Genomic DNA, 21,466 nt, shown 5'->3' on the forward strand with positions numbered 1-21,466 from the left:
GAGGGAAAAGCTGTAAAACATCACTACAGCCACTCCAATGGTCAGGGGTCACTGCCACACCACGTAACACCAGTCCCATACTGCTAACTTCGGAATTTCAATAATGTGGACCCACGTACAGACAGAGCAATTAACCTTGCTGGGGCGGGGGGAAGGCAAAGGAGAAAACACATCACGGCACAAATAATCTGATTTGGCTCTGTACTGAGGACACCAGCTTTTGAAAAACAGATCACATTTTCATTTTGCGAGTCCTTGCTCTTATCTACTAAGTAGCCCACCACCTGCCCAATACATATTCCCACCCTACTGATGAGAAAACACATACTGGTTTTGGCTGTGACAGAGTTAGTAACTCCTCATGAGATGCTGCGAGTTGGATTTGTGGTGAAAACAGTGTTAATAACAGAGAGATGATTTCACTATTGCTCAGCAGAGCTTACTGATGTTGAGGCCTTTTCTGTTCCTCACACTGCCATGCCAGCATGCAGGATGGTGCTGCAGAAAAGGCTGGGAAGGGACACAGCTGGGATAGCTGACCCTAATGGATGTTCCATACCATACAGCATCATGGTCAGCAGTAAAAGGTGGGGGAAGAAGAAGAAAAAGGGGATGTCTGGAGTGATGGCATTTCGTTTTCCTGTTACATGTGAAGCTCTGAATTCCTGGAGCAGGCAGAACACCCACCTGCCCACAGTGCACAAATTCCTCGCTTAGCAGTGCAGCTTTTCCTTTATCTGGTAAACTGCCCCTACTGCAACCCACACTTCCTCAGTTTTGCCCTTCCAATTTCTCCCAGTCTGGCGAGTGAGTGACTGTGTGAGGCTGAGCTGCCAGCTGGGCTTTGCCCACAACTCAGTGTCACTACAAATCACAAGTCACTGAGCGCTACGGCAGCGCCAAGCCCTGAGCATGAGGCAGTTGTGACGATGTACAGGTTGGAATTGAAAACAAATGTCCTGACAACTTCACAAAAACCATCAGAAAACACCCTCCATACAGGAGAAACAGAAAGCAGGCATCCAGCCTTCAGAGGAAGAAACTTGCTACCTCTACAAAAGGAATTGTGTAAGAGATGAAAAGGCAGAGAACTGGAAAGTGACTCAGGAAGTCTCACTGATCTGCTGCCAGGAAAGGCTCAGACAATAGCCCAGAGCACAGGGAGCTCCCTCCCCTAGGTAGCTTCTGCTGGTGCAGTCAGCTTCTAAGTAGGAAGAGAAGAAGAATTTATTTCAAAAGCTTATTTTGATGTTGGGGTCCATAAACTTTAAAAAAGGCGTATTTTAACATCTGCACCTCAAACCATACCTAAATAATAATAAAAATAGTAATAACAACAATGAAATAAAGAGGAAAGGCACTCTTAGAGAGCTCAAATAAATATTTCCTTTTAAAAAGGTGCAATTTATCTCCTATATATGTTCACCTACAAGCCCTTGTATTATTTTGATATCTCAAAGAAAAGGACCCTGGGCTCCCAAGTATTCATTGCTCTGTTTTAAAACACCTTCATCTTAGGATAGGACAAACAGAACCGTCTTCAGGAGGGTCCATTTCCCAGAACTGACTAGGGGAGAAGTGCTAGAGAATTAAAGTTAACTGGGGCTCATAACCAGTACGTCACATGGAAAGAAGAAAATCAAGTGAACAGGCCCAGACACAGCTTTCCCTGTCAGAATGGGCTATTAGAAAACCTATTAGAAAAGAAAGAGAATAAAAAGGACTTCACTGGCAGTTAAGGTGTGAAAGTCTTAGCTCCTAGCTAAACTATTATACTTAGTAATCTGTCTTCAAATGAATTACAACTCACTTAATTTCTTGAGACTTCAGAGGAGTGCTAATTCCAAATTCATGGGTGAACCACATTAACTAATAGCTCATAAATCATTGTAATTATTTCCAAAGTTGCTCTCCTCTGTAGCCCTTAAACCAGAAGATGTCATTTTTATTTCAGCCAAATATTCCTCACCAGTGTTCTCAAACCACCCAGGAGTGGAGCTGTGACTCACCCATTGTGCTGAGCCTGTGGCTGCTTTCACCTGTGGCTGCTTCTGGTCTCGTGGGAGACTTGCAAGGCTGAAGGAGCCAAGGACTCTCCAGGAGCATTACACACACAGTGCTCAGCCATTCCGATCAACTTTGCAAGTGGGAGTTGAATTATTTTGTCTACGGGTTTCTTGTTTTGCTTTGAAACGTAACGTTCAGACAAAGACTTTCCTGGGCTTTGCAAACAGAGAGAAAGGTAAAAGGGTGGTAAGATAAAGTTTTTGCTTGCCAAATGAAATTATGATCCCATTTAAAAAAACAAGCAAGTTTGACTAATGAGAACCCAATGACATCATAAAAACATCTTAGTTTCCTTCAGTAGATTAAAGGCAGTTCATAAAAATAGTAAAATTAGAGAAAGGTAATGTAAATATCAGGGCATGTTCTAAAGAAATAAGCGAGCTGTGTTCAAGGCAACATGGAAGCACTCAGACCAGCACCAACATTTATTGAGTACTCTGCTCATTTCTCCCTTTGATACTCAGGCTTTTTTTTTTTTTTTTTTTTCCCTGTAAGTTGATGTAAACTTTGAAGTTTCGCACAAGATCTTGAAAGAAATACAGAGTGTAACCAGCTGCTACATATGATTCTCTAGCTAGTGGCTGCCATGTATATTACATTTAGAAAGCATAAAAGAGACTAGGTTGAGCGATGTAAACTGCCAGCAGGGAAAGTCTTTGAAAACTTATACAAGATAAAAGCATCTGTAGTCTCAACACTAATACTCTGTAGTCCAGCACAACGATAAAAAGCAGCGGCCACTGGAACAGCTGGAGTCCACTGAAAGGGAGCAAAGCCAGCATTTGAATACAGTTAGCTTTGACTACACTCCAGTTGTCTGAGATACCATTTCACATCCTCAATAACCCTATCTCAACAGCTAGTCCACTAGAGGAACCATCATTTTTAGAAGGGTTAGAATCTCCGAGGCAGGAGAACTGTACACAAAGGGTGTTACCGAGCTGGAACCATCAGTGACACGGACACAGCTAAATTGAATGCAACCTCTGCTCTCTGAGATGGAGTAAAACTGTGTCACCTGTGTCAAACTCGACGTATTTAGCAGGCGTTAAACTGCACACACATAAAGGGGCCACCTGAACCTTCTCCTTGCAAAAGCACCTTGCCCATGGAAAAACTGCAGGGATGTGAGACAGCAGATGAGCTCTTCCACGCATGTGGTGACATCAACTGAAAGTGACCAGTCACAGCTGCAGCAAGGAAACACAGAGGGAGCAGCACACAACACCCCACAACAAAACAAAACAAAAAAAAATCCTTGAATACGTTACTGCATTCCAGGTAAGTGTTCGGTGAATGAAATGGAAAAGCAGTTATCAAAATAAAAAATAAAAATTGCTAGTGGAATTGCTCTGGTTTTCATTATCTGTCTTCTTTCCTTGCTTTCAGACTGTTTTTAAACACTCATCCTGATCCACCTCACAGAGGAGAAAAGAGAGGAATTCTGTCAACATTGTACTTAAAATCACGCACAAAAATTAACAGTGTTATGATCTAAAGTAAATGTCATTTGTACAGCTAAACTACAGAACCACAGTGTAACCAGTGAAAATTAAAATTATTTTATAGCTGATGAGTGGAAATTGTACTTCAACTAACTGTAATCCACAAACTGCTGCGTTTTGCAGCTAAAATTCAGCAGACTTTAATACAGCCAAACTGAACTCTGTAGAGAGGACAAAAACATCTTCCCATGTGAGCTCTACTTGTACACAGGCTATGCTGTTAAATACTGGAACACAGTCAGAAAGCCTGAGAACCACTGAGCAGCACCAACCTAGCCCCTGATATGACAGAAACACAAAAAATTGGAGAATTTGAACAAAAAAATTCCCAAGAGCTGAAGAACTGGATCCATAATGGGAGATCAATGGTTGACTACATACCAGATTAAATAAAAGATGACATTAATGTTTCGAAACAATGTCCTGAAGTAATCAAAACACCTCATAAAAGTAATCTGCGCATGCAAAACCAGTAACTGCTACAAGGAATGGAAAAAGTGTCCGATTTTAACAGATGCTCTTTAAAAACACCAGCTTGTCCCCCACATTTTCTCTTTGTATCCTCTATGAGGGAAGAAAAAGGTGGAGTTTCATATATCCCAGGATAAAAGAGGAAAAAGCAGAAGAGGGAGCTAATTTTCTGAGAACAAAATGGTGCATCTGTGGAATAATAAAATAATAACTGCTTTATCCAATAAGTTCTTTTTATGCAAAATCTCCTATCCACCTGTGGGAAAGTGTTAAAGAGGATGTACTCCAAGAATTTCTGGGTCATAATCAAGAAGAGTGACTAGAATTATTCAGACTCTAAATTTTGTTTGGTTTTAAAATGGGAAACCACCCACGGTTACAAAAATTTGCATATCCTAAAAAAAGACAAAACAAAACAAACAAAAAAAGCCACCCTTAATTTTTCTTACGCTGTTGATTCTATTGCAATTCATCTCCATAGCTGATGATCTAAGAACCACAGCTGGGAAAAGCTGATTAACAAAAAATAACAAGGCAATTGACACTGCACACTCTCAAGGTCAGTGAAATAGTCAAGTCAGCTTTTGTAATTTCTGTATTTCCAGACTTTTTGGTCAAGCAGAGTAGGACACTGGAAAATCTTACCTGACTGTAACAGTGAGGTATTTGATCATAGCCATTAAGATAAAGCCAGATCTCCTTCCTGTCAGCAGTTTTGAAGATTTCTGAATAGCTAAGGATGCTTGTTTCCCATGAGTTTAAAGTGGTTTATCCATCATCATTCAAGTTTCTCAGCGTATTTTTTGGATAAAAACATATTTTAAAAGTCTATAAAAAAACAATGACCTTCCAGTTTGTGATATCATTTGCCTCTTTTGGCAGGGTCATTTTGAACTGACCAAAATCAGCTGTTGCTTTCTTTTCAGACCTTTCCTATCATCAATTGCAATTCCTTCCATGTAACTCATGAGCGTAACATCTGCAGCTCTGTCTCATCAAGTACCCCTTCTGCCTGCTCCCGAGCACAGGGGCAACTTTCTGGTTACTGCAGAGTCAGATCTTAAATCTGAATAAACAAGTCCTGCTGAAGATCAATCTAACTGGGAGTTCTGTTAAATATTCATGGTGAAAAGCCTCCATTTATCTGTTTCTCCCAGTGCCTGTCCCCTCCAGGTTCACCTTCTCTGCGGGACGGTAAGAAGTCAGCACCTCATAGGTTTTGTGTCAGAACTCCCAAATTAAAAATTAATTTCTGATGAGACATTCCCACATTTAACGACACATCTGGCAAGTAAGGTAAAAAGTAAGGTCTGAAGTTACCCAGGCTGCAAAAAGACCAAGCAATACCATTTGGGGGGGGGGGGGAAGAAAAAAAAAAAAAAAAAAAAAAAACCAAACAAAAAGACAAAAAAAAAAAAAAAACTGAGTGGAAAAAAATTAATTCAATAAATAATAAACTTATGAATTTTGTTAGCCAGTTAGTCAGCTGGCCCACAGCATATGTTGATGACCACCTACAGAAAGTACACTATGGTTTCGAGAAAGACTATTTTGAGAGCAAATTTTCTTCAAGAACATGCCATGACCACACATTTAAAAGAAATTTTAAATCCTTTCAGTCAAGAAGAAAAAGTAAGGGCTTGGGGAGAAAAAAAAAAAAAAAAATCACTTTAAAAAAATCATTTGAGATGAGACAGAGAACAACACCCATGGAAACCATTTCCAGAATGGTTTCTATCTAGTATGGTAACACTACTTAAGAAATGTTATGGCTCGAGGAATGAAAGAAGTTTACATGGCTGCAATTCACAGGCTTTGCAAGTGCCAGCTGATCAGCAAAATGCAGTAGTCACAGAATCTGCATCTAATCGGAAAAACTCAGTAAAAAGCATTCAGAGATGCAACTGGGGATCCAGCCCAAGCCCTTCTTTCAAAATCAGATCCAAAGGAAGCACAGGTGCCTCAAGATCTCAATTAGAAAAGGAAAATGACTGAGATAAAGCCCACAAGACTGTTATCTGTGCCACGGGGGATTATCTCCATTTCCAACTACCAGAAGAATGCTACAACAAAATGAGGCTTCTCTGAAGTCCTCAGAAAGAGGCAGAACATACTATTTTTACATATCATTCCTTTGGCCTCAAACAACACGCATAAGTGGGACTGTTGTGAGTTCTACCATGCTGAGAGATGGAAAATAGATTCTGGCTCACTTCTCCAGTGCAAGGACGGGTTTCGAGCGAGCCTCACGTGAGCAGGAATTAGGAGGCATTCCTCACAATGATAACCTAATGCACTCAGGAGCAGGAAGGACAGAAGGAGTCAAGCCACAACACTGTGAAAACAGAGTCTGCAAGACAATTTCAGCAAGATTGTCTGGAAGAAGAATATTCTATTGTTTGACAAACAATATTTTTATGCAGTCTAAAGCACATCGGTCATGCATTCACTGATGAACAGGATTGTAATCTTTGTATATGGTACAGTCAAGCAAAAACAGAAGTTACATTTATCACTCTGTTGATTAACCTTTCTTGCTTAATGAATGTGGAAAATAGCTGCTATAAACAGGCATTTATCATCGGATGGGAAATTATTATCATTAAGTGCCATGAATACTGCTAAGCTAACACATCACAAGTCTTTAAAGTACACAAAGGGGTATCTTCTAAAGAATAAGTGCAGCTGAAAATTTTGAGACTGGCTTATTTGACAACAAGCACAGAAACCAGCTGCTTTTGTTCAGGAAGGAATATCACCGAGAGAAAAGGAACCGGGGAGATGCACCAAAGAGGTTAGCAGCTGGAAGAGACCCGAAATGCCACAGGAAGGAGGGGAGATAAAGTCACCTAAATGGAAATAACATTTCCATTTGTTACAGAAATAGTATAATAGCTTCCCTCAATTCATTATTTCATTCATGAAATAGGCAGCCCATTTATTTAATTCTTAGTAGTCAATTAAAGAGTTATAACTTGAAACACCTTTAACAAGATAGTCTCATACTTAAATGGAATTATTTTAAAATGTATTTTGCAAGACGTATTTGTTTTTCATGATTTCTTTCAATTTAAATTACTTCTCTCGGAGTATTTATGCAACAAATCACAGTAAAATATTCAAACTAGCTACATTGTTTTTGGGGTTTTTTTAATCTGACTTGAAAAAGTAATTTCTCTAAGACTTTTACTAAAGAAACATCATGAAGAAATTACTGTATTGGACTGACACTTCACCTTAGACATCTCTGGGAAAATATGGAAGGGGTGATGAGATTCAGAAAAAGCTGCTCTGGGCAAAATCTTTCTCCACTGCTGACATGTATTTATTATTCATTCCCCACAACTCCTCCCTATCTGATGACACAGTTCACAGACTGCATGCAGTTTAAGATGTAGTTTGAAGTTGCTGGCAACTCTTCTGTGATAATTTCCAGTTTCCACAAAAGGAAAATCCACAGGTTAGTCCATTCTTAGCTCATTCTTGTTCTACAGAGAACAGTTAACTGGATCGGCATCTGTTAGAAAGCAAATGATCAACACCGGAGTTGGCGTCACCAGGAATGAACACAGGAATCACTGTGCACACCCTTCATGGATTTTATTATAATCATTTCCAGTGCTCACTAGTATCTCTAACCATTTGTAGAAAACACAGACAGCTGCAGTCTGAAGTAGCCCGTCCCTCCTCTCCTTGACTAATGTGAGAAGCAGGAAGAGTCCTGACATTTTCCAAGCTTTTTCTCCCCAGGGTTGCACTGACAGCACTCACCTTTGGCTGTACCCTCAGACAACATTAAGGACTTGTTTCAGCGTACTGAAGTTCCCATGTGCTCAGTCCACTGGGGATCTCAGCACCAGTAACACACCACCTGCTGAGCTCTTCATGTTATACCACTGCTGTCAGCCTGCTGAGGGAACTTTGCAGGACCTCTGTCACCATGACTGTTTGGATCTTCACTATTCTGCCTCTTAGGTACTGCCTTCTGCTATTTTCAAATTGAAAAAAAGAAAAAAAAATATTCTTTAGGCTATTAGTTGCACACACCAAAAACAAACAAACAAAAAATCTAAACCTCTCCATCTCTAGCCTTGACATCTCTTAGGCACCATTTGTGCGTATACCTTTTTCTGGAGTCACAGAGAAAAGGAATTAATTTCTGAGGCAGATAGCATCTTCAATTGTTCACTGCTGTGCTAGCCAGCTAGGCTAATCCACACTTCACCAGAGGATTGCCTCACATTGCTTGAGGACAGGGAGTGAGGTTATGTCACCTCACAGCTGGAGCAAAAGACAAAACAAGGCAGGTGCCTTTGCACTGACGCAGACCAGGCACATTCCCACCTGCTGGGAGTGCTGAGGACCCTATCTTTCAGCAAGATGAATAAAAAGAGAAGCTAGGCACAGCAGCTCCTCAAACACTCCAACTATTACCAAAGCAACTGCCCATTTAGGATTAATTTTATGGCAAAACACTTCTAAAGGCTTAGCTCATCTTTCATGCCATTAGTTTATCCTTCACAGGACTGCTTTTGGCCCATCAGAGTATTTACAGTTTACTTTTCATCTCAAGCCAAGGCCAGCATTTAAGTATGACTGGCATAAAAAAAAAATCCCAATCAAGCATTTCAAAAGGCATTTAAATACATGTAAGACAACTCCTGCCTGCATGCAAAGCCCCCACCGACTTCTAAAAAGATTTAGCATCAATGATTAAACCTGTGAGAATATATCCATCTAGGCAAGCAGAGTCACAGTGTTTTAGTTTTTATAAAATATGCAGTAAGAGAGAAGAAATGCCAAGGATGGTTCATCAAAACAGCTGAAATTCTGCTAAGGAAAGAAATTACATTGGAATTAATAATTTCAAATATATGTACTGCATTTGAGAGCAGAAGGACAGTATAAAAATAGATCAAACCCTTTTGACAGGCTCTCATTTGTTCATACCATTCCAAGTCACGTTGTCTGAACTGGTAAGGTGAATCAGAAAAATTGAGTTATGCACAAAGTGCGCAGAAATCTACTCTTTTGCAGAAAGCTAGAAAAACGTTTATGCACAAGTTAAGTGCCAAGTTCAGTAAAAGCAATGGCATTTTGTACACGCAAAATCTAACAGCTTACGATTCAAGCCTTAAAAGATAAGAATAAAGTTCACAGTCCGGAGGATTAGAAACCATTCTTTGTGTTGCTTTGGTTTTGGGGTTATGCTAGTCTTCAATTAAACTAATTTTCAAATATACTTTTTTTCTGCAAAACCTTAAAAACAGCAAGTCATAAGAAAATCCCACACATTCAAAACACAGGCATGTGTATCATTAAGATCACATTGGTTCTTGTCAGGAGAGATTTTTTTTTTCAAAAGCAGTCTTAAAAGATTACATAATTCAGTTATAGAGAAGTTTGATTACTCCCTGGCAATGGATTTCTGAGTTATAAAGTTATAAAGATTATCTTCATTTTTATTTTTTTTTCAGGTTTAATTGGAGTAAGCTACTGATTTCTGCACATCCCTACTACATTGAAAGCCCAACAATACTGCATAACCCCTATTGTAAACAATTACTTTGAGGTGTATTTTCTATGGCTCTGACCTAGTTGTGGAAGACAAGGAATAGAGACAAGCCTAAACAGTTGTCATATGTGTTTATCAGAGAAAAGTCAATTAGCTTCAGGTTTAAAATGTGCTCCTCCTCCTCTTCCAAGGCATAAATGTCAACCTGCCTGCTGTTGTGATGGCTGTCAGGAAAAGCACAAACCTGTCCCTTCCATAAAATACAAATGTGTATCTCTGTGATGCTATTGTTGCTCACGAGCTGTTGGCAAGCAGAACTCACATGCCCTATGGGAATATTTAACTCCGAGACAGGCGCGCAAGGTTTACCATCCACTTCCAATTAATACCAGAATTCTGGAGGAAAATGCTGCTGTGGCTTTTTCACTCTAATAAAGTTATTATGTCCACAACAAGACAAACTCAAAAAAGAAGATTAATACCTGTGGAAAGAAAGCCTAAGTGACCCTATTGGGATAAGGGAAAAGGTTTCGTTTTCCAAGCAGTTTTCTGTCCAATGAGGAATGCACACACTCAAGCCATGAGCTGCCTCCAGGACAACACTATGCAATTGTGGTGAAAGCAGTTAAATCCAGCTGGAGGCCAGTGACTAGCGATGACCAGGGCAAAGGGATCAAGTGCACTCCAAGACGTTTGTGCACAGCACCAAGCTGGGTGGGAATACTGATCTACTGGAGGGTAAGAAGGCTCTGCAGAGGCATCTGGACAGGCTGGAACACTGGGCTAAGGCCAACTGTATGAGGTTCAACAAAGCCAAGTACCAAGTCCTGCCTTTGGGTAACAACCGTCCCATGAAGTGCTACAGGCTGGGGCAAAGTGGCTGGAAAGCTGCCTGGCAGAAAGGGACCTGGGTGTTGGTCAACAGCAGCTGAACGTGAGCCATCAGTACGCCCAGGGGGCCAAGAAGGCCAAGGGCATCCCGGCCTGGATCAGCAATAGTGTGGCCAGCAGGAGCAGGGCTGGGATTGCCCCCCTGGTTCTGGGCACTGGTGAGGCAGCACTTCAAGTGTTGTGTCCAGTTCTGGGCCCCTCACAAGAAGGACTTTGAGGGGCTGGGGAGTGTCCAGAGAAGGGCAGCGGAGCTGGGGAAGGGGCTGGAGCACAAGTGCTGTGAGGAGTGGCTGAGGGAGCTGGGGGTGTTTAGCCTGGAGAAGAGGCAGCTCAGGGAGCACCCTACTGCTCTACAACTCCCTGACAGGAGGGTGTAGCCAGGTGACAAGAGACAGGATGAGAGCAAATGGTCTCAAGTTGCACCAGGACTGGTTTAGATTAGGTATCAATTTGGTGGGGTTTTTTTTCATGGAAAAGTTTGTCAAGCATTGGAACAGATTACCCAGGGAAGTGGTAGAATCACCATCCCTGGAAGTGTTCAAACAACGTGGATATGGCACCTGAGGACACGGTTTAGTGGTGAACATGGTGGTGGTGCTACACTGACCGCTGGATTTGATGATCTTGATGGTCTTTTCCAACCTTAATGATTCCACGGTTCTAGGATTCTATGAATGTTTCCTACCACAAGAAGTTCACTTCATGTCAGAGTGATGGATGTCCTGTGAAAACCACCAAGCTTGACAGACTGAATGCAAAAATCACAAAGGCAATCTTAAGACTAAGCCCTTGTTACCATCATTCAGAAAGAAAGCATGACGGTATTTTAAATCCTAAGCACAACACAGATTCAAAGCTTCAATTTCGTAATAGTTGCAAGGCACTGAACGCAGAAGCCCTGAATGTCTACCCAGGCATGGTTGTGAATAAAGGAAAAAGACAATTTACATTAATATTTTCAACTACGAAAGGCGAAACAATCTCCTGAGTAACTTTAGTTTTATTCTGTCCATCAACAGCAGCAGCTTGGACTTGATCTCATTCTTGACCCAGGGTCTCAAAATATTTTAAAAGGAGTACCTGTGACTGCAACTCACTGGACAGAAGCAGAGGTACAGAGATGACAAAGACTCGTCCTACGGCATGTCCTTGAAGCAGTGCAACCCTCCTCAGCTTGAAGGGTTTCTCTGCTTTGATTTTCTGGTAGGACAAGACCCCACAAGACTTGCCTACAAATAAAAGAAGTCTATGATGCCTGCACACACTTAATTGTATTTCTGCAGGCTATAAAAGTCTTGCTCTACTCATTTTAACAAACTACCAGATAGTTACGCCTGAAGAGAAATTCCCTGTTAGGGAAAAAAACCCCTATTCATCCAACTTCAGTAGCAAATGCAAATAGCTAATTAACCTTATCTCCACTACACTGTCCTGACTTTGCAATACATCTGGCATGGAAGCAAGTATTTTTTTTTGCCTTGTCCAAATCTTCTCACATACATACAGAGCCTACACCCAACGGGCTCTGAAGCAAATCTGACCAGCAAAGATTTAGCACGAAGTACGGGTATACTCTCTGACCCACACTCCAAACGCACACCTCTGCATGCCATTCCATCGACACCTGATTGGGGAAGAGACAAATTGTCAGACACATGGAGGAAACTGTATTAAACTATCTAGTTACAAATAAAGCTGCATTTGTTTATGTAGGAGAGGAAAATAAAGTAGCCAGATCCAGCTCATGTACGCACTACCAAATCCAAGGCAAATATATATACTCTTTCACCCACCATTTTTTCCCCTAAAAGATAGATGTACCCTAACTATGAGAGTCAGCATTTCAACTTTTCATGGTCTGTTTTAAATACAACACTTTTCCCCTGGCCAAAAATTGACAAGGATAAGGGAAAACAAATTGGACAAAAGGTCAGATTATAGTGAAATTTAAATATTTATCAGAACAGCTATTTCTGCCAAGGAAGATAATCACAAAGGTAATGTCTCCTTTGATCCTTAATTGACCTGTGTGTTTTTAATTAGGAAGCAGGGGAATTAACCTAGAGCTAATTACAGTCTTCATTTTACAAACCTGTAAGTGCATAATTTCATTCACATAAGTACTCCTTAGTGAAGTTATGCATGAACAAATACGTTTGTAGCTTCGGGGAATAGGTCTCGAATAACTTAAACTTTTAAAAACTTTTAAGTGGCTACTTTACAAATATGTCTTATATGCAATCTATTTTGTATTTTAGGCTTTAGATGTGAAATTTTTCTGAACACCAAAGACTATTAGTGTCAGCAAAACAGCAACTGTTATTTTTGTGTTAAGGAAGTAAGTGTTAGCTTTAAAGAACGAACATTTTTAATTATGTGCCTTTATTCATCCCGGTCTGCAAAACAGCAGTCTTTTGCTTAATGGCATCACAGAGCAGAGGTTTGTAGCAACGCATTCTGACTTCAGCACTGAATTAATTTTAATGCGTAACATAGTCAGTTTCAGGGCAAGAAACTTCCTGAGACCTGTGTCATTCAGGTCCCTGCATACGACAATTCATTCAGTATTGGAAAAGCTTTCTGGAACATGTGAAGGGTGAGCCTACGCTACCTGGTGCTCTCCCCATGCCCACATTGCTGCTCCAGTCTCTTCATTACATTCAGAGTTTGCAAACTCTGTGGACCTGCCTCTGCAGCCCTGCAAGCTGCCAGAGATGACTCCAAAATACCAATTACGTAAGGCTCGGAATTGTGACCGTGACTTCCATGCAAATGCCCTCCCTGCTGGCCATTGTACCACCAGACGAGGACTTGCTTTGCATCCCGACTCCAACAGAAAATGACTGCTTCAGCCTACTTTCCCAAGGCAATGTTTAGACTTACTTATCTGTGGATAAACATGTCTGCCAGACCCTCTCCAGTAAGTTTTGAGTCCATTGGCCAATTATAACCAAATCTGACATAGACTTGGAGGGCTAAGAGATACTCACTGTGACAAGCAGCAGAAAAGCAGGCAGCTGGGCTGAGCATACAGCCTCCGTGAGTGATCCTGTATGAGAAAGGCCGGAGCAGCAACAAATTGGGAACCCAAGCCTCGAGACACAACACCAAAGGAAACAGGTTCCTTAAGGTCTGTCTGCTTATCACAATCCTGCAACACAGTCTGTGCATGACAGCAGTTAAAACATACTGCCTGCATTAGCAGAGACACAGACACATGCTCCTCTCTGTGCGCACTGTGTAAGCACTCACACCTGGGTGTGAACGCACACTCTGGCATGGGCTGATCATAAAGAATAATTGATCACACAGGAATTTTTTTTTTTACAGCTTGATGAGGTGTCAATGTTTTAAGCAGAGAAAAGTAAACTCAGTAATGTGATGCATGAAAAAAACTGGTATAATGTAATCAAACACTACATTATAAGGTATTTCAGTTACCTCAAAATCATTTCCGTATTACAAAAGAGTCCAGCACTTACAGATGCTGTAATAGATAAATCTTTTCTCCTTTAGGGCTCTCAAAAGAACAAGGTTGTTGACATACAGCGAAATGCAACCCACAGATATCATCAGAATGTTACAATTTCATTACTTTTTCAAAACGTATCCTACAACCCTCATTACATTTTTGCTACCTCAACCAAATACAAAACAGCAAGAGGACAGAGCTCACCAGAAGCCAATGTGAAACGTGCACTAGAGAAAAAAAACACCTTGACACATGGAACCTTAGACTATACCGCAGTGTTTTCAAATCAGTTTCCTCCAAACTCTGCCTATCAGCAGCAAGATTTTCAGTTTGTTTGAGACAATTTTAAAATAGCTCATATCTTCTGAAAAGGAACAAAAATCTGAATGGCAATAAGTCTAAGATATATTTTATAGTTTGCTTTATGGGGTACTACCAATAGACCTTACTAATTTGTCTCTGTTCCATATTTGCAGTATTTACAGCACAAAGATCAGCACTTTTTGGCACTTACAAGTCAACATACTAATATATCTCTAAATCCTCACCCACTTCGTAAGTTAGAGTAATGACAACCAAGACAACCATGTTGGTTTATATACTATCCTGTCCTTGCATGAGATTGGCAGACAATACCTGCTCCAAGTTTTTAGAGACTTTTCTGGCTTGGCCCATGTACCATTTGAAAGCTGTAAACTACTTGGAATGGCTGTTGTTAGCAGCAGCACAGGCTGGACCCACAGGCAGCCCTTCACTCTCCCCAGCACACTGCATCAAGTATCACATTTGTAAGACAAAGCCAAGCAGAACCCTTCCCCGCAGGATTTATAGTCTGGACAAGCACTTTGTAGTCAGCATCAAGCAATCAGCAGTAAAGGACACAGAGCAGCTCATAAACCTTCTCTTTTTTTTAAAAAAAAAGAGTTCATCTTATTTCCTGGAAGTAGTAACACATCGTTTCCCACCTGAGCATCAGACTTCCTCTCATTGTTTCCTTACACCTGGCAAACAGATATTGTGTCTTACCTACTGAAGGCCTTATTTTGTAGGAAACAATACGCAGGGAAGACTGACAGAAAAAGGCAAGAAAGCCTGGACGCTGAGAACAGCCTTTGTGAATCTGTCAATTTATATCATCACCAATCAAGGCTCTTTCAAAGGGAGTTTCAAAACTTGAGGGCTCGATTCTGCCAAGAGATGAATGCTCCAGTCTTGCTGCAGCGAAAGCCCCAGCACATGCATCACTTTAATTACACAAGTGCACCAATTAAAATGGACCCCCCTCTCATATCATTAAAATTAAGCATGTATTTAAGTGCCAGCTTGAAGCCAGAGCATTCATTACCCTGACCCACAGGAAGGACTGCTCTAAGTCAGGATTACACACACAGTAAGTACAGATAGAGCTATCCCAAAGGCCTGAGGGTCTTTTTTTCCCTGATTGCACAAGTGTCAATCAAGAGCAGCTCAGCTGAAGCCAAGCAGGGCAGTAGGTTCTGGGAAGAGAGTCAAGGTCCTTAGGTTGTATTTACAGTGATGGATTCCTTATTTTGAAATAACTGCAAAACTGTTTCCTAACAATGCAAAATTTCAACACGAGAACCAGAGTCTTCTTACAAACACATCTATCATATCACTTTAATAATAAAATGCTGGTTGGGTTTTTGCTTGCTTTCAAAAACTTCTGAAAGAAACCCACCCCCTGCACATGCAGCCTCTGCCAGTAAAAGAAAAGAGGACTAGCTGGCACTGTAAAGCCATGCTAGTCTTCAGACAGAGGAGATTTTGTCCTCTGTAGGCAATCACACGGTAGCCATTCTGTCACTCTAATGTACACTGCTTCCACGAGTTACTCCCAGAGACTGTAGCTCTTAACATCCTAACTTTAACATGCCTGTCATTCAAAATGGTCCATTCTCAGAAAATAGCTGTGTCTCTGCTCATTTCCCTCCTCTTAAGCTACACTTTAAGTAGAGTAGAAGAGAGCATTTTGGCCTGAAAAGGAAACATCCGAGAACACACTGGAAGTTTATAAAAGCATGAACGGGACAGAGAGGAACAGAGACCAATTCTGCACTAACTCTGTGTCAAGACATAGGTACTACCAAACGTTCAAAATAAAATGCTATGGGGTTTGACACAGTGTAAAGTTAAAGCTATGAAATTCCTTCTCACAGCACAATTGTTAAAAGTTTACACAGGGTCAAGGGGCACTCAGAGCAGTTCACGGAAAGGAAAAATCAGTGAGTGCCATAAAGACACCAGCTTCCCCTTAGAAAGCATCCAAGCTTCAAATCATTGCATGCTGAGAGAGCGTTCAGGAGAATTATCCCTACACGCCTATCTTGTTTTTACTCCTCCTCAGGCACTGCTTTTTGCACCATCAGACCGAGGACGCTTAGACAGACCTCTGTTTTTATCTACAAGAGACTCCTAAACAGTGACACTTCCTGTAATTAACATTCAGCAGGTCCTTAAATCGAGTGGTTTAACGTCACGTTTCTGAACAACATCACCGAAGACATCGGCTGCTGTAATCTGGCCGGTAAATCAGAGTTCACGTCAGTCCATCACAAGCGACACAGTCTGTGCCTAAACAATACAGCACTGCTGCGCGAGGGACTCCCGCTCCCCAAAGATTCGCGGAGCCCTCCATCGTCCTCAGCCGCAAAACGAGATGTACCTTGACAAACTGGCGTTCTGACTGAGAAGTTCGCTTCGGGAGCGCCGCAGATCGCGGCTCCTGACGTGCACGCGTAACGAGACCGTGCCCAGCCGGGCGCAGCGTGTGCCCGAGGCGAGCAGCTCCGGCAGCCCGCTCCCGGCAGGCTCCCGGCTGTGCCCGCTCACCCCGGGGCGAGCGCTCCGAGCCCGGCACGGCACGGCACGGCTCCCCGAGCACCCGGCGGGGCTGGAAGGCGCCGGACGCCTTCGGGGCGCTGCCACCGCCGCACTCGGGACTCGCATTCCCGGGACACCCCTGCAGCCCGGGCCGCCTCCACCGCGCAGGTGCCCGCCCGCCCCGCCGCAGCATCTCGGCGCCGCAGCACCCGCTCCGGCTCCTCACCGTCCTCGCCGCCCGCGAAGGCTCCGCGGGGCTGCTCCTCTGCCGGCGCTGCCGCCGCTCCCAGCGCTTCCTCCCCGCACGCCCCCTTCCCGCCCGGCTCGCAGCCGCTCTGCTCGGGCTCGGAGCGGTTTGGGGCTTCCTCCCCTCCTCTCGCCCTCTCCAGCTCCCACTAGTGCTCGCACACCCGGCCAGCCGGACGAGGATTCGCCGCCTCCTCCGCCTCCTCCCGCCCCCCCGCGGCCGCCGCTCCCCCGGTCACTCCGGCGGGGCTGCGGAGCGCCGGGGCGGCACGGGCGGGTCAGCGCCGCGCGTCCATCACCTGCCCGGTGCCCGGCCGCCCCGTCCTCCCACACACACCCGCCCCCGGGCCCCCGCGCTTGGCTGGCGGGACGGGGAGATTTAAGAGAAGCGAAGCAATTTACTGCCAGGGCTGAATTAACAATCGAGATAAAACGGACAGCGTGGGAACAGGCGATTGAAAGATGAATCGCCGATTCATCTATGAGTCGCACAGTGTTTAGAATGTCGGCAATAATTTATCACTAAGTGTAGGCAGCACCACGGCCCCGATGTGGATACTCCTGCTGCAAGTTGTACTACGTCCCACAGGCAGGCGAGTACCATCCCGTGCTACCTCACAGCCCAGGCGTTTTAACCTCAGTATTATCTTATTACTGCTTCCCTCTTTTCTTGTTTGATGAAAGGAAATAACAGATCAGCAGTTTAAGTTATCGTATTAGAAGTTTATGACCACAATTTAGTCCATTATAACACGTTCTGATGGGGGAAATGCAAATTTAAAACGGGAACGTTCAAGGGATGATTACGTTAGCAATTTAGCGCGCATCAGGAGTGCACTTTAAAACAGAGGTGAAGCAACCTCAGTGCACAGGCTGCAAACAGTAAGCCAAAAAATGCATCTTAGGAGTGCACCTAATGCACTGTGGGGCCAGCAGGCATCCCATGCACAAGGTAAGGTCACAGCCAGTGCAAACAGCTTGGCCTGAGCACCAGCGGTTTCACATGGCAAATCTACTGGGCCACCCTCACTAGTCACGCAGACATCAGCATAACCTCATTTAATTTCAGTTTCTCACACTCAAGTTAACATACCCCCTCAGTGCTCAAGTGGGTTTGTGGATTAATGCTACATTCACGTACACAGGAGCTTGTCTAGCCCCCTTTGACTCAAAATGTTTAATTTGCAGAATATTGCTCCAATATTTTGGGCCAGAGACACGGACGGAGGAGAGGGCAAACTATCTCCAGCTTCATGTCTCCCTGTTCTTAGGCCCAAACCTATCCTCTCTCTGCTACTGCAGGCATGGGGCCTTTTTTCCACTTTACAACAACCTCAGTTAATAGTAGACTGACATGGTGGAAGTCTTATTACTAGCCAAGACAAGTTTGGAAATGCTGAAAAAGTAGAAAGAAAGCTCGTTCCAGCAAGATTTCTGCACTACTGTTTCATGAAATCGGTATATTCAAATTGTCCTCGTGCGCTTCATGCTCCACGCTTTTTTGGCCTGTATCCTAGCCACAGCTCATTATAACACAGGTATATTGTCTATTGTGCACCCAAGGTTTCCCTCTCAGCAGAGGTACTTCATTTTTCAATTAGCTTCCCTCTTCTATTTATCTCCTTCAGACAAAAAAGAGAACACCAAGGCAAACAGAAGTACTGGCTCTCCTAGAAAACTGCTGAATATCTACTGCTGCTGCGCTGACAAGAAAAACCTAGAAAACAGAGAACTCAAAGAGAAAAGAAAAACACACCCTCAGGAAGTAATAAAGAAAGGGATGAAAAGGAAAAGAAGACATAAAAACAAATAGGAAAGGAACAAAAGGAAGGTGTAACGGTATTAAAAGTGCCATAAAGTGAAACAGTTGGCGATGAGAAAGAGGCCTTATGGACACCTTTGCTTCACACTGAGAAACTGAAAAGTGTGGTTTCCTTTGAGGCACCAAACTAATTAACTCTTTACTGAGTATCTGAGAATCAAGGATTTGTGCTGCAGGACTCCAATGCCAGCGTGCAGCAATAGGGGGAAAGTTTTTTACCAATTTCCTTGAAATCATACAGCAAACCTTCAAAAATGAATGCCCTTCTTAGCTATGATGAACCAGCATCAACAGAAAATATTCAGACCTGGACTGAGCTCTAATGAAGGCATCACAGCTTCTCTATTCTTCCCACAAGCTCCAGTTAGTCTCTTCTAACTGGATCATTTCAGCCACCATTCTTTAACTCCTAATTGTATCAGACCTGATTATAACCACACTTGAATTAAAATGCTCAGAATTTCAGGCTCCCAGTGACATTACTGAGGAGGAGATGTAGCGCTGCCCGACATGACACTGTTGAGACTGCTGGGTAATTGTCTAAATCTTCTATCATTGCTAAGGTAAACACATGAAACCACAAAAATGTTTGAGCCTCCTAGCAAAGCTTTTGGCGTGCTCTCACCTTCCTGACCTCTAAGTGTTGAGCACTCCTCTGCAATTTCTTCTCAGGCCACGTGTTGCCAGTGGAGGAGGATCCCCCCCACCCACCCTAAACACATTCAAATAAACCATCCAGTGGGAAAACAAATATTGTGTGATCTCTTCACCTTTTGTCTATGTTTAGGAAAGACAGCATAAGCACATAATCCTTTCTATTTTAGAAGCAAATTCTCTCTCAAGCTTTCCAAAACAGTAGTATTCTCTCTGTTTTGTGAAGAGCCTGATGGCTTTGTGCTTTATTTGTTTCTTCTCCTTGGTAAACAACTTCATGCAGTCTGTTTGTCATTCAGTGGCCCTATGTATTTCACAAAGGAAAAAACACACACATGCAACCCATTTATTCCTATTTTCCTAACTCTTGATCAGACATTACGATTTTCCTGCTGCACCAAAGCTGGTAGTTTCAGTAATACAGCAAAAAAACCAAAGGTATCATCACGGCAGATTAAAAGGAGCTTGTTCTTTACTGTACAGGCAGGGTAAGATTATTTCACAGCATTCTTACACTTCCATAATACAATTACATCTCATTTTCAAAAGTCTATACCAAACTTCAGTTGTCTTTGTTTGCTCACAGATTACATCTGATGGCTCTCTACCATCTGTTTGCCGGAGTACAGTGTCTGTAATGCCGTGCTGTGATTTTCAAATCAGCCCTTAAACTCTGACAAACAGAATACCGAAAACCTTCATCAGCCAGCTAAAAAATTACTAAGGAAGCAGATAATTACCACTTACACAATGTAAAAAATGCTTCTGCCCATCACCTAATATAATGTACGAATCACCTACACGATGCAGTACACTTATAAAAAAACCCCAAACATGTAAAACCCATTTTAATTGCTGAAACTGGATTCAAATATTATAAATAAGCATAGCTTGAGTCTGTGGATACGCAGCACAGTCTTGTTTCATATTTGCTGTGCAAACCCTAGAAGCTTAGGATCAAATTCACTTCTTGTTACCTCACTCTGCCATAGGATACACTCGTACATATATGTGTTTAAGTATGTAATACACTGGGAATAAAACACTGACAGCCCATCTCAATAAAAGGAAAGGAACAAGAAGAAAGGGTGCATGCTTCCCATGTGAAATGGTAATTGCGAGAGGGACAGAGAATTGGAAAGAACATTAAAGGCACTATATTTGAACAAAATTATTTAAGACAGCCGTTCCCAAACTGAGATCCAGGGACTAACTCCCTCCTGGGGAGAGCAGCTGGCTGGCTGCCTGCCTCAGCATCTTTCACCAGCAAGAGGAGCCAGCAGTCAGCCATAACATCCTCCACAAGCTCTCAGTGTGCTGGAGTCCTCTTATGAATTTCTGGCATTCACAATCCCTATTGATTTAAATGGGGCTTGAAAGCCATCAGAACTGAACACTAGGCATCTTTACTAAATAAAAAGTTTACAGTGCAAAAAATCTTCAGAGTAAATTTGAAGAAAAAACAGAATACTGTCTCTAGGACAACAGCAGTGGGGAAGAATACTCTCCAACTGAAAATAAATCTGTTTCCTGTGATGTTTTTAACTGCAGTTAAACCACTCTGTTTTAATCTGCAGACAAAACATCCTGGATTTTGGGTACATCCCAAAGCACCCACGTACACCTTGCTGATGGCAGTACTGCTCCCAAGTCCAGTAAAGGGACTTGCACAAAGAGCTCTTCGCAAGCCTAAGGTTTCCAAGGACTTGGACCGCAGACTGCACTTCCTTGTGGATTTTGTTGTTGTTTCTCCAAACTTCAGCAGTATTTTATAGTTTCTGCCCTCTGAACCACTAACTATTTTTACAATATGGATTAATCCCCTTTTCAGTTTAAAGAAACAGCTGAGATAGCAAACTTTAACAATTTCATATTCTAGACTCTAATTAGTTTAATGTAATATTATTTGTTCAGGAGCATTGCTCCTTTTCTCAAGTTTCAGTATAATCCCAACATAATCCCCAATTTTTTTCCCTTTTACA

General features: G+C 42.5%; 1 protein-coding gene across 9 annotated transcripts in view; it reads right to left on the reverse strand.

Moving 5' to 3' along the window:
• BMPR1B (bone morphogenetic protein receptor type 1B) overlaps positions 1-21,466 on the reverse strand; it is a 238,690-nt gene that overhangs the window by 210,680 nt on the left and 6,544 nt on the right. Inside the window, exons 1-2 of one of the 9 annotated variants that reach the window (XM_040065504.2) lie at positions 16,989-17,059; positions 2,010-2,222 (exon numbers count right to left, since the gene is read on the reverse strand). The exons of 5 other annotated variants lie outside the window; for them this stretch is intronic. The gene's annotated coding sequence lies outside the window, so the exon portion shown is untranslated. Of the gene's footprint in view, positions 1-2,009; positions 2,223-7,814; positions 7,893-16,988; positions 17,094-21,466 lie in introns of those variants that run through there. 3 more of the 9 variants (XM_040065505.2, XM_040065502.2, XM_040065507.2) reach the window with 3 other exon arrangements.

Source organism: Hirundo rustica, chromosome 5 (genome assembly GCF_015227805.2).
Source record: "Hirundo rustica isolate bHirRus1 chromosome 5, bHirRus1.pri.v3, whole genome shotgun sequence".
Lineage (NCBI taxonomy): Eukaryota > Metazoa > Chordata > Aves > Passeriformes > Hirundinidae > Hirundo > Hirundo rustica.